The 14038-nt window shown below is 39.4% G+C and overlaps 1 long non-coding RNA gene across 4 annotated transcripts in view; it reads left to right on the forward strand.

Annotated features, from left to right (window-relative positions):
• The window catches only part of LOC144313406 (uncharacterized), a 58415-nt gene that overhangs the window by 22638 nt on the left and 21739 nt on the right, over positions 1-14038 (forward strand). For 3 of the 4 annotated variants that reach the window (XR_013379065.1, XR_013379067.1, XR_013379064.1), the window contains exon 2: positions 7502-7544. This is a non-coding gene — a long non-coding RNA (uncharacterized LOC144313406). Of the gene's footprint in view, positions 1-7501; positions 7620-14038 lie in introns of all 4 variants that reach the window. The other variant, XR_013379066.1, reaches the window with a different exon arrangement.

A 14038-nucleotide genomic window follows, 5' to 3' on the forward strand; every position in this document is an offset into this window, starting at 1 on the left:
AAAAAAAAAAAACCTTTGAATTGAAAACCTCTATTAATTATAGTACTAGCTGCAGAGCATAGCACATCACCAGCCACTAAAACCCTAATGTTTTTAAAACCCAATTGTTTTTCAGATTAGGATGGATGAATGATAGGTTTTCTCTGAACACAGCTGGGTTTAATGAACAGTCAGTGAGCAAACTAAAGGCAATGGAGCAGCAAGGGCGATCCCCAAATTGGGGAGAAATGGCACATAATGCCTAGGCCAAGGGAAATTGATGGCTAGGAAAAGGGCTAAGAAAAATCCTCCCATTTTAAGAAAAAAGAAATCTCACACTCTGCTAGTGGGAATGCAAACTGGTGCAGTCTCTGGAAAACAGTTTGGAGATCCCTCAAAAAATTAACAATAGAAATACCTTGTGATCCAGGAATTCCACTACTGGGTATTTATGCAAAGAAAATGCAAACACTAATTTGGAAAGATATATGCACATCTATGTTTATTGCTGGACTATTTACAACCATCAAGATACAGAAGCAGCCTACAAGTCACCAATAGACCAGTGGAGAAAAAAAGATAGGGTGTGTATACACGTGTGTGTATGTGATGGAATATTATATAGCCATAAAAAGGACAAGGTCCTGGACTTGCATCCACATGGACGGACGCAGGGAGTATTATGGTATCTGCAGTAAGTCAGACTGAGAAAAACACTCTATGATTTCACTTGTGTACAGAATCTTAACAACTAATGAATAAATATATAAAAAGCAGAACCAGACCTCTAATTACAGAGAAGAAGCTGATGGTTGCCAGAGGGAAGGGGGTGGGCAAAAATGGGTGAAGAGGAGTGGGAGATACAGGCTTCCAGTTACAGAAGGAGCAACTTACAGGAATAAAAGGCACAGCACGGGGAATACAGTCAGTGATATTAGCCCTGTATGGTAGCAGATGTACCTATACTCGTGGTGAGCACAGCATAACATACAGAGATGCTGCACACCTAAAACTAATACATGTTGCACGTCACTCAATTTTTTTTAAAGATCCAAAATCAATTTTCCACTAAAAGAGAAAGAAAATTTTCCCATTTTACTGCCTACTCTTTTGTACCTTCCACGTTTTCAGCCATTGTGGATGTTTTATGTATTCCAAAACTTCTACATTTCAAGTTGGTTACGTAAAAAGGACAAGAAGAACCGGCAAGACCAATTTTTAAAAATCACATCCAAAAAGCTACGTGGTCTCCATGGACACAATCTTTCATGTATACGCAGCACTTGATAATTCACAAACCACAAGTACCTCATCCTTTGAGACTATAAAAGGATAGGGATAAACAAGACTGAATATACTTATTTCGTGAATGGTTATACAGGATATACCCATTTTGCAAATTAGGAAATAGTCTCTGTAGGTTTAGGGGCCTGCCTGTGGACAAAAATTGATAGGCAGTTGTGGCAAGCAAAAATTCTAAGATGCTCCACCCCTCCCCCACCTGGGGTTTCCACTGCCTGGCATATACATCCTATATAATCCCCCCTCCCCATGAGGAAGTTCATGAATAAGACAGGATATCACCACATGATTATATTTTTCTTATGTGGCAGAAGGGATTTTTTTTCATATGGAGTTAAGATACATAATCAGTTGACTTTGAGTCGATCAAAAAGGATGCTAATCTGGGTGGGCCTGACCTAATCAGGTGAGATCTATAAAGCAGTTTGAGAAACTCCAAGTCAGAGAGCAATTCTGCTGCTGGCCAAGAAGGGGCAAACTACCACTCTGAGATGAGAGCCATGTGGCAAGATAGGACTGGTGGCCTCTAAGAGCTCAGATCAGCTCCCACGTGGCAGCCATCAAGAAAGCAGGGAACTCATTCCTTTAGCACAATAAAATAAACTCTGTCAAGAACCTGAGGGAGTTTGGAAGCAGGTTTTTTCCCAGTGGATCCCCCAACAGAGGATACAGCTGATAAAGACCTGGATTTCAGCCCTGGAAGATCCTGAGCAGATGTCCAGTTAACTTCTGCCTGGACTCCTGACCCACAGACACTTTGAGATCATAAATGTGGACTGTTTTAAATCAAGTGTGTAGTAATCCATTATACAGCAATTAAAAAAAAAACACAGTACAGTATTGAAAGGTTCTAGAATGAAGTCACTCTCTGACTAGTGGCTGATTTTTTGGGTCCTGTGTGCTTTATGCCCTCCCCAGTTCCCAGGTCTAAGATCTGAGTGAGTCTCAGCAGGAACAGCAAACGCTGATTCACATTTTACTCTTTCTGTCTTCAAGCATAGCAGAAGCCAATAGCCAGCAACAGAGAGGATAAACTGCATGCCAACAGGATCAAGAAAAGCAGCTCCAACCATCTCTAATGAGTCTACAGGACTGCTCCATTTGACAAGGGTATCAGACAGGCTCTGAGATGGCACGCTTTGCCTCAACACACTCCAACCCTGTGCCGTTTGCTATTGCGATTTCCTAGGGGACAAAGAACAAGTTCACAAGTGCACTCAACTGCTGTCAAATCAGCCGCCCTATTTGTGTCTCCCTGGAGCAGATGCTGCTGGCTCTGGGTCTCATTAGAGTAAATGGGCACTGTTTCCCCCGCTTGTCACTTCTACAGGCAAATGGGGGATGGGGGTCTCTTGCAAAGTGATGCATCCACTTCTAGACTTATTTTTTGAGAGGCTTCCAGCAAACACTGCCCCAAGTTTGTAAAGGTATCTTCCCAGCATCCCCAGAGCAGAGGATAGGATCCGGTTCCTCCTTCCCCTAGGAGATCAGCAATCGCTGGAACTATTGCCTAGCATGATATAAACCACGGGACCCCACCCCACCTCAGGCGACCAAATACATCATGTACATCAAGGTGAGAGTAAGATCCTTCCTCCCACATTCTGGTAAACTGTTGGGAAAGATAAACACAGATACAACTGCAAGACCACAGTATCCTCTAAGGTGGTCTTCTTGCCTCCAGCCTTGCTTCCTCTAATCCCTATTTTCCAATATGCTGAGATACAAATGTAATCCGGTCGTGCACATTCTCTGGCCTCCATATGCAAAGCAAATGTTTAAAAGTTTTCTAGGCCCCATAGATAAAATACAGTTTCTCTTGCATGATTTACAAGGTTCTTTAGGACACCACCACTCTACCACCACCAAACTTTTAACTTATTCCCAATGCTCCACCAATCTTAAATTAACTTGCAATTCTCAAAAACCACCATAATCTGCTTCCCCTCTATGCTATAGAACATATTGTTTCTTCCACTCAAAATATCCTTACTCTACCCCTTCACCTGATTAACTTGATTCAGTCCCTCAAATCTATTTTTTTTTAAAGATTTTATTTACTTATTCATGAGAGACACAGAGAGAAAGGCAGAGACACAGGCAGAGAGAGAAGCAGGCTCCATGCAGGGAGCCTGACATGGGACTCGACCCCGGGTCTCCAGGATCACGCCCTGGGCCAAAGGCAGGCATTAAACCACTGAGCCACCTGGGCTGCCCTAGTCCCTCAAATCTTAGCTTAGAATCCTTTTCCCTGAAAAGCCCTCTCTTTTCCCCCAATAGCAAACGAGGTGACCTTGTGAGGTAACCTTCCTGACTATCAGGCCACTCAGCACACCCTAATGAAATCGCTTATTCACAAAACTGGAAACTCACTGGCTTTGTCCAGTTTACTGCTTTTTCTCCCGAACAGTATCTAGCAGAGTAAGCAGTTAATAAACGCTGGTGAAGGAAGGAAAGAACAAGTGAATGAAGTCATTTTTTTAAGACGTTTCTGTGTAAATAATATTTGCATATTCAAACCCTTCTAGGGTAAAAAGTCAACCCAATTCCTCAACCTCTTCTACAATATCCTTCCACACACTCTAGAGCATCCAGTCAGACTGAAGCATTTGTTTTGTCCCATCCACACCCCACAAAGTTCTACCTTGGAGCCTTTGTTCACACAGCCCCCTCAATAAAAAAGGCAAAAGCCACAGTCCCACTGTCAAGACATTTCTGCCATGAACACTTACTTGGTACCCTCCAGGCATAATTAATTTGTCTCCTCTTTATCCTTATGTCATGATGCTTGTGCCTTGTGATGAGCACTTTGGAGTTTTTGCCTTATTCATACGCCTATTTTTTCAAATGAAATACAAATTCCCTAAGGACAGCAACAGTGATTAGTCATCATCACAGAGCCTAAGATGGTCCTCAATAAATATTTATAATGTTATGTAATGTTTAGTCTACTTAATGCAAGATAATTGCATGCTGTGATGTAGTTTAAGGGTTAAAAGAAATTGCAATAATTTTTAAAAATAGTAATATAAATCTACTAGATACTAACCTATATACAGCTCTGAATTAATTTTTATTAGAGAGAGAGAGAACATGCAAGCGGGGGGCAGGAGGGAGAGGGAGAGGGAGAGAGTGAATCTCAAGCAATTTCCATGCCCAGCACAGAGCCTGACATAGGTCTAGATCTCACAACTCTGACATCATGACCTGAGGTGAAATCAAGAGCTGGATACTTAATGAAATGAGTCAGCCTGGCGCCCCCTGAACATTTTATATTCATTTCTTATGATCTACTATAATTCCATAGTTGTTATTAGTACAAGCTGACAGAGATCACATAGTGAATACTTGGCAGATCCAAGATTGAACTCAAGCTTGTCTGGCCCCCACAGCCGACTTTTTTCCACTAGCACTGTATTTGCTCATTCTGAGTATGTAGTATGACTCCAGAAGTTTGCAGCATTTCAACAGCATAAGCCTCCAAGTCAAGCCTGGCTTTTACCTTTTCCAAAGTCTCATTGTACTTAAGATGAACCAGGCCCATAGTTGCACAAAACTTCTCCTGGAGTCAGGGACACATCTACTGTGGCTCATGGTCCACAGGCTATCAGTGGTCTGCAAGAAGAGATGTCCTCCCCTGTCTATCAGTGATATCCATTAACTGAACAACACTAGTCTCTATCTGGTCAAGAAACTAGTATCTGGCTTATGTATGTCCAAATCTACATAACTGGGATAAAATAATTGCCTCCTCACAAAGTGGCAACTGAGCCACGAGTGGGGACTCTCGGAGGGAAATTCAAAGAGGGTCATAGAATGCAACGTGATGTCAGCCAAGGGCTGGGGACTGGTATTTCATCACATCCTTCAAGTTATTTTCCAAGTAGCTTGCACAGCACTATCTTGTTTAATCCATACAACCCAATATGTTATTACTACCCCCAATACAGAAATGAGAAAAGACACTGAGAGTAGTGAAATAATATCATACAGGTTGCCCACCTGAGAAGTAGAGAAGTGACTGAACACAGGTCGGCCTCATCCTGCAGCCCCACTCGTGACCATTCTGATCTAGTGCTCCTACCATGTATCTCTATTCACATCTTACTCTGACAACCAACATCACCCAAGCTTACACCTAAAATGCATGCTCAGAATTGCATTGTTTCTGCCTAAGTGATTTGAACCAAACAGGGAAAACTCCCAGGCACAGGAACCCAAATAACTTCTCACTCCAGGGGCGTTCAAATCCCAAAGCTAGTTTCCCAAGCATCTGGGTGTTTGTCCCAAGTCCTGACCTATTTCCGACTTGTTTAATTACATTGCCTTTCTAGTCACCCTTGGGTGTTTTGCTGGGTGAACCCAAAGCCCAGCCTGTCCTCAGCCACCCAGCTGTGTTGCTAGGCACCCATTCAAAGCTCTCTCTACATACCAGAGATACATATCTAAAGGAAATAGAAATCTTCTTCCAGAGTTTCACAAGTTAAAACAACTAAAAATTGCCTGAGGGTTCTTTTGAGGGCAAAGATTTCACACTTTAAAGGCATATACTCTTAAAGGATTAAGCTAGTGATCAAACAGTGGCCTTTGGAGAAGTATTACTGAACTACTGCATTTTTTAAAATTCAAGTGATTCCTTTGGAGGTAAGATGATCACTCTTTTTCCCTTCCTAGGCTATTTCCACTATTTTAATATTCTATCTTCTTGTCAAAACTATGCCATTAATGGGAGGAGGAAGTGAACTGCTGAAGGCATGAAGACAATCAAAGAGAGAATAAACCTCCATCATTTATACGGTATAAATCAAGGCCACTAAACCTCAGACAAGAGGCTAGATCCAAGACCCTTCCAAGTACAATTATTTCACATACAGTTTAGATCAAAAACTGATCTTTAAAAGATAATCAGTCCTAAAGATATACTGAGATGATGATCATAGCAACTAACTTTTACCACATAAACAGACATTTTACAAGCATTATTTCACATACACATAAAAATCTAATGAGGTAGATACCATCATTGCCTCCGTTTTACAGGTGAATGAATGAAATTTCAAAAGGATCAAGCTAGCAGTCCTGGATGGCTCAGTCGTTTGAGTGTCCAACTCTTGGTTTCAGCTCAGGTCATGATCTCAAGGCTGTGGCATCAAGCCCCATGCTGGGCTCTGTGCTCAGTTAAAATTTTTAAAGTCTACTTCAGACTCTCTCTTTCTTTCTCTCTCAAATAAAAAAATAAGATTTTTTTTTTTTTTTAAAAAAGGTCAAGCTATATGTCCAGGGCCACATATCTGGCAAATGCGGAACCAAAACTCAAATTCAAGTCCCTCAGACTCTAGAACCTAACCTCCTCATCATACATTATGTCTGTATATTTTCAATACTGGGTTTTTCCCCCCTTGGAATAGTCCCAAGGACTTGCCCAGAATTGGCAGTTCTCTCTGCCAAAGAAAGCCATTCTCTGAACTGAATCACACACTTCCCAGTTAGAAGAAAACTTTATGAAGATGAAATGAATAATGAAAAACCAACTAGAAGAGAAACCCAGGATAAGGAGACAGAACATAAGAAACTAGAGGATTTGACACTCTTTCATTTTGAAAACAGAGTGGAAGGAACCACAGAGGTCATCGGCTCCAACTGCCTCTTTGATCAGATGAGACAAGAAGTAACTTTTTCAAAGTCTCAGCACCACTGCAGTGGTACAAATGTGAAAGCACTCTGTATCTACTTCACTATTGTCAGTATTACCACTGCTGGTATTACTGTGACTATTAATATTACCACTATTATCACAGTGCCTACTGTATTAGAAATCCGGTTCTAATGGGCTCTATGAAGTACTGTGGCACTTGTGCTTTATGGATGCGATCGATGATGGGGCACACTACAGGGATATTTAAACCGGGCCTGTTACCCCAACAGTCCTGTTCTGAGTGTCACATACACACACACACACACACACACACACACATACACCCCCTCTATGCCATTCTTTCATTGAACAATCTTCCAAGTACTTACCAATATCCACAAAGATCTTATTTGTATATTTACTCTCAGTTCCTTTCCCTTGCTATATAATGTAAGCTCCTGGAGAACATGAATTCTGTCTTTCTGGGATGTTACTATATCCCCAGAGCCATGAATAAATTATTCAGTTAAGGAAGATACCATTGACATGAGTCAGTACAATGCGTAAATATTCCCTTTTATCCAGGTCTGCTTGGAACAAGAAGGAATCTATGAACAACAACAAAAAGGTGAGGGGAACACAGAACATTTCTCTAGCTTTGTATCTTATGATGATGTGATCCCTGGCATCATATTTTTACCAGGTAAGCTTGTAAATAGCATACATCCTTTTTAGCACTCAGAAATCAGAGAAAGTCCTCATCTATTGTCCTCACTTGTTTTTTTTTTTTTTCTGTAATCAGAGTAAGTGTGTAGCCATTGGTCAATACCTGGCAATTCTCGGTGCAGGAATTCATGCCAGGTTGCACTGAAGCCAGTTCAAGCTAAGAGAGTACATGAAATCTTAGATGATGGTCTTAATCTGGATTAAGTGGTGCTTTAGACTTAAGAGTCTATACTTTAAGACAATAAGTAATCAAATAGATATCAGAATGAGCAAGAAATAGATTGGTCTTTTTAAAAACACGTAACTCTAACTTTGAAAGACCAGTTATAAAGGTCCCTTACATAGTTTTAAAATTGCACTTCAGGGAAAGAGACCTATATTATCACCTACATAAAATTCTAAGAAGACAACATCGAGTCATGTTACATTGTTAAGATACAGACTCGTAAGTATAAAAATTACAGACTCAGTGTACTAGAGTTAGGTGAGAATGAGTTAATTCCTATAACAACAGAACAGAACACAGCTTGAAAAACAGAAAGAGGAGGACAAGATGGGGATGAGGATGTAGAGGTATGAACATAGGTAGAATGCAATGGAGGCCTCTTGTTGAAATGTCCCATGCCAAACTCCCTGAGAACTGTAGCAGGTATCCTGAGATCTGGCATTGGGATAATCACTTTGGAGTCAGGGGACTGTTCTCTGGATCCACTGGTAAGATCATAAACTTGGTACTTCAAAGTTTCATCATGACTCCAAGATTCCTCACCTCAAATCTTAGTGTTCTATCCTTTATCCTACTTAATGTAATTATGAAAATTATCTGAGTTTGATGTCAAGAAGGTCAGAGATATTTTCCTTTGGACCAAAGATATTTTCTTTGGTCCATCCAATGTTCCATTAAAAATTCAATCAACATTCATTCATTAATTGAAAATTCCATATTAACAAAATCAGCTTTCCAGATTCTCTTGAATTTCATTTTCTCTCTGGCCCAGAGTCTATATTCCCAGAGGGCAAAACTGAGCTGAAGCTGAAAACAATCTGCCCTCTTTGGATGGGGCATGTGCTATATGACTTTACATGGTGTCTACCACCCTCTACTATCTCTTAACCTCAAGGTCTGTGTTGGCCTTTATCACTGCACTCACATTGAGGTTTCTTTTTGGTTTTTGGGGGGTTTTTTGTTTTGTTTTGGTTTGGTTTTATTAGTACACAAATGTTTTTTGAATTCATATCTATATCAAAAATTGGAAATCACAGGATAAAAAGGGGTACATTTTTCAAGATTCATCAAAATTCGCTTGGATAGGATAAGACCAGAGTGCTCAAAACAACTTTCAAGTACAAATTGGGGGATTCATCATCCAGACAACATAACTATAGTAATTAAGGCAGAGTGATAAGTGCACATGAAAAATAATCAGTAGAATAGAATGGATTCAAGAAACAGACAAAAGGTAATTAGATATATGACAACATGACATATGGCATTACTAATCAAGAAGGAAAGATGGCTTGTTCAAATGGTGGATATCAATATTATAAAATAAACTATAATCATATTTTATGCCAGTTCCTGATGTGTGTAAGCCCAAAAATGTAAAAGATGAAAAATTTTTAAATGTGAAGAAATATAGAATAATATCTTTATGATATTGGGTTAGTACAAAATTGCTTCAGTAATGTCTATAAGTACAAGTCATAAGACATAAATTTGACTATTTAAAATGCAACAGTTCTTCTAAAAACAGTAAGCCACCATAAATAAGTTAAAATATAAAATTCATTAAGTAATAAGAGAAACATAAATTAAAATAATGAATGCCATGTCACATATATTAATAACCAAAGAAATGTAAACTCAACAATACCAAGTGTTGGTTATGATGTAGTGAAATGAGGACTTTCATATACTACTGAGGAAAGTAAAAATTGTTTCACCACCCTTTTTGTTTTTTTTTTTGTTTTGTTTTTGTTTTTATTTATTTATGATAGTCACACAGAGAGAGCGAGAGAGGCAGAGACACAGGCAGAGGGAGAAACAGGCTCCATGCACCGGGAGCCCGATGTGGGATTCGATCCCGGGTCTCCAGGATCGAACCCTGGGCCAAAGGCAGGCGCTAAACCGCTGCGCCACCCAGGGATCCCTCACCACCCTTTTTGATAAGAAATTGGGTATAACTAGTAGAGTGCATGTTTTGTTTTGTTTTTTAACTAGTGTTGCAAAGAATATGTGAATACCTTTTAGTTCAGTAAGTCCACTTACAAGTATATCCTGAAACTCTTGCATGGCACTATATCAACATGAATGCATCCCAAAATATGTTAGATTTTTTTTAAGTGGACTTAAATAGAATTTATAGAATTAAACACTAAGTAATTTTTTAAGTATTCAAACAATGCTTTATTTTGTTAGTAGACCTATGCATATATGACAAAAGTTTTCAATCATGAAAATAATAAAACTTCATCTTCAGGATAATGGTTATCTTTGGTAAGGGAAGGTGACTACGATTGAGTTTCCATTGTTTATGTCAAAAACACAGTTGTTGGGATGCCTGGGTGGCTCAGCAGTTGAGCGTCTACCTTCAGGTCAGGGCATGATCCCGGGGTCCGGGATCAAGTACCACATCAGGCTCCTTATGGAGAGCCTGATTCTCCCTCTGCCTATGTCTCTGTCTCTCTCTCTCTGCCTATCTCGCTCATGAATAAATAAATAAATCTTTTAAAAAAAAGTTGTTAATTTTATTGTTGATTCTTTGAAGATAATTTTGCTTTTCTGTTTTTAGTATTTTCTCCATGGCCTTGGTTTAACTCTTTTTTTTTTTTCTATCTTTCTCTTTCTCCATGCCTAGGTCTGGGCATTGCCTCTTTGCAATCCTCCTGTTCACTAATTCTCTCATCAGCTGTGTTTAAGCTGCTATTTAACCTATCCACATAATTCTTCATTTAATTTATTCTGTTTCTTTGTTCTATTAGATTTTTTGTTGTTTCCAGTTTGCTGTCAAAATTTCCCTTGTTATCTCTTAATTCCTTGGATGTACTAATTTTAATTCTTTTATATAAAATATCTGCATCTCTTATGGATTGGTTTTCATTATCTGTTTTTAGCTCTTGTTTACCATAGTTTTGGTCAAATCTCCCCTTGTAACTTTTAGCCTGAAATTTTTATTCAATATTCCACTTTGTACATGAAAAGTATAGAGAATATATGATATCCTGAATGATGTTATCTTCCTACAGTGTCCCTAATAATATTGATCCAATTAGAGCACAGGATAATTCAAAGCTGGACATGAGTTACCATGAAAACTTATCTATTTCCAATCCACTTTTACTCATAGGATCCTTAGGATTTTACCAGGGACCATCTTCCTTCACAAGCTCTGAAATCCAATTTTTATCCCTTACCCTGATTAGTATTCTGAATGTTACTTTCAGTTCTTCAGGCTCTTAGCCACTTTTCTTTTTTTCTAACTCAATAATCACCCAGAGGACAGAAGCAGCACTGAACACTGTGAAATTCTCTCCTCTCTCAGATCTTTGTCCTTCAAGTCTTCACTTCCTTGGTGGTTCTCTTATGCCTTCAACTAGAATTTTTAAATTTAATACCCAGCCCTTTGAATTGCCTTTATCCAGAGTTTTAGTCACAAATATCATGACCTAAAGTCATAAGAAGAATGCCTCCAAGGTCAATTTTGAGGATGTCCACGCCTGTATACATATCATGACTGACTCAAACACATTCTATTTGTTTAAAATTTATTCTGCCACTTTACATGATGTAACAACAGCCAACAGAAAGAAACTTTTACACTGACACAGAGGGTCTTCACAGGAAGAAGTATAGAACTCTAAATCTATCATGCCTTGATTTTAACTTATTTGTTGTGATATCCCAGGAAAATGACACAAACTCTCTGTTGTTAGTCTCCTCATGTGTAATACAAGGTAATAGCACTACTCTAACTGCCTCACAAGTTTGAGGATTCATTAGAACACAGACATAAGCACCTAGTACAGGGCCTGACCCATAGTAGGTATTCGATAAATACTAGTTCAATCATTTGTAGAAATAAGATATTAGTCTTTCCCTTGCTATTCAGAAGTTTACTGCTGGATCTGTCCAAAGCAAAGAGTTCCAATAGCAGCAATAGCTAACCCAAGAGAATTCCCAGCATGTGTACAAGGATTCAGTGTTAGCTTAGGGATTCTGGTGCATAACTATGTTATTCGTCCCCTTAAAATGGACCTGATGTAAATTTTGTTAAAAAAGGAAAAAAAATAGTATGGAATAGCGAAGTTTTCAAATTAAAATAAAATGACAGAGGTGCCTAGCTGGCTCAGTCAGTAGACTCCGCAATTCTTGATCTTGGAGTCGTGAGTTCGAGCATCACATTGGGTATAGAGATAACTTTTTTTCTTACTTAATTGAATTAAATAAGAGGACAAACTCAGACCTGGCAACTACTCAAGGATTCTACCCTCTCACCTCATCAAAAGTACATTAGCTAAAAAAAAAAAAAAAAAAAAAAAGAGCCCTTAAGTGCTGCCAGATACATCAAGCACAAACTCTTGACTCCTTGAATGCTAACTCTCAGGAACAGAGCACTGAAAGCTGCTTATCCAAAAAAAGAAGCAAAGGCTCAAAGAATGCCCTTTTTGTTCATGAAATTTCCACCCTAACACCTATGTTATGCTGCATACCCTACATCGTTTTTCCTTCCACCTCCTCACAACATCCAAGTAAAAGAGGCACCATTATTCTCTCTCTCATATGCAATAGGTTGATCAACTGATGCTTAAAGAAGTCCTACCACATGCCAAAGGCACCAGACAATTCAGTTAACATTTATTGAGTACCCGCCATGTGCCAATGTGCTAGCACTAAGGCCACAAGCCAGAGTATACAAAACAACATCCGTAGCAAAGACCACGAGCTACGGAAAGAAATCAAAAGAAAACACTCCTGAGTACAAGCTCTAAAAACGCTCTATTGATTGTAAGATACCGATGGGACAATTTTAAGGACTGTGCAGAAAAAATGCTAAAATAAAGGAGAGTGAAAGCAAAACCCCGGGCAGACAGATAAAGTGGTCCAGGGGTGGCCTCACACCACCACCCAGTCCCTGCACAGATCCAGCCCCTAATTAAGTACTAAAGAGGAAATAAAACTCGGTACAGGAATAAAGAGACTACGAGGAGTTACTTTCACGGTGTGTTCCAGAAAAGCCTCCATGAAGATGTGGTACATAAGCTGAGATTGTAAAGATGCGCAGTTGGAAGCAGACACATCAGGTTTTGAGGCAGGAAGAGCTCTGCACGTTGAACCGTGCCCGGGGAGGAGGAAGAAAATTGGAGTCAGATAGGAGATAGGCTGTTGTTAGGGAAAGGGCCTCACCACGGAGGAGGTGGGGGGCTCAGGGCCTGTGCACTTTCCAACTGGTAGTAAATATTGTTATTCCCTGGACTATATGGGGTGCTCACCGACAGTGCCAATACCTCAGTGCCATCTGGAACTTTGCAGCTGGTTCCTCTTAACATTAGTCCACAGTTAGAAACCTCAGTAACATAGATACTGAAACCACAGCAACATATAGGCCATAACATCGCACTCTAAGTATGTATTATGATAAACATCATTACAGTAGCAGTCATCCTGTAATATGCAAATGTATCAAAGTATTACAGTGCAGTATTGTATAAATGCAACATATATGGATCAAATTTATCCATTAAAAATAAGGAGGAGGAAAAAAGAAGAAGAAAGAAAGAAAGAAAGAAAGAAAGAAAGAAAGAAAGAAAGAAGAAAGGAAGGAAAGAAGGAAGGACGGAAGGAAGGAAGGAAGGAAGGAAGGAAGGAAGGAAGGAAGGAAGAAAGAAGAAAGGAAGGAAGGAAGGAAGGAAGGAAGGAAGGAAGGAAGAAAGAAAGAAAGAAGAAAGGAAGGAAGGAAGGAAGGAAGGAAGGAAGGAAGGAAGGAAGAAAGAAAGAAAGAAAGAAGAAAGAAAGAAAGAAAGAAAGAAAGAAAGAAAGAAAGAAGAAAGAAAAAGAAAGAAAGAAAGAAGAAAGAAAGAAAGAAAGAAAGAAAGAAAGAAAGAAAGAAAGAAAGAAAGAGAGAAAGGAAGAAGAAAGAGAGGATGGAAAGAAGAAAGAAACCTCCTCGTTCCCATTTCATCCTTTTGGACCTTTCGTATCCATTTTTCTCACTGTACTAGAAGGCAATTTTGTTTTAAGCCAAGGCCCACACAAACTACCATGGTGCTTTGCCCATAGTAAGTGCTCAACAAGTGTAAGCTAAGCATTTGGGTATCAGATGCAGGCATGGACCTAACTGCTGGAAAATCTGAACGTTCATAACTGTAGACTGGTAAGAGACGCGAGGATTGTTCCTG

This window comes from Canis aureus, chromosome 5, assembly GCF_053574225.1.
Source record: "Canis aureus isolate CA01 chromosome 5, VMU_Caureus_v.1.0, whole genome shotgun sequence".
In the NCBI taxonomy this organism is placed as follows: domain Eukaryota; kingdom Metazoa; phylum Chordata; class Mammalia; order Carnivora; family Canidae; genus Canis; species Canis aureus.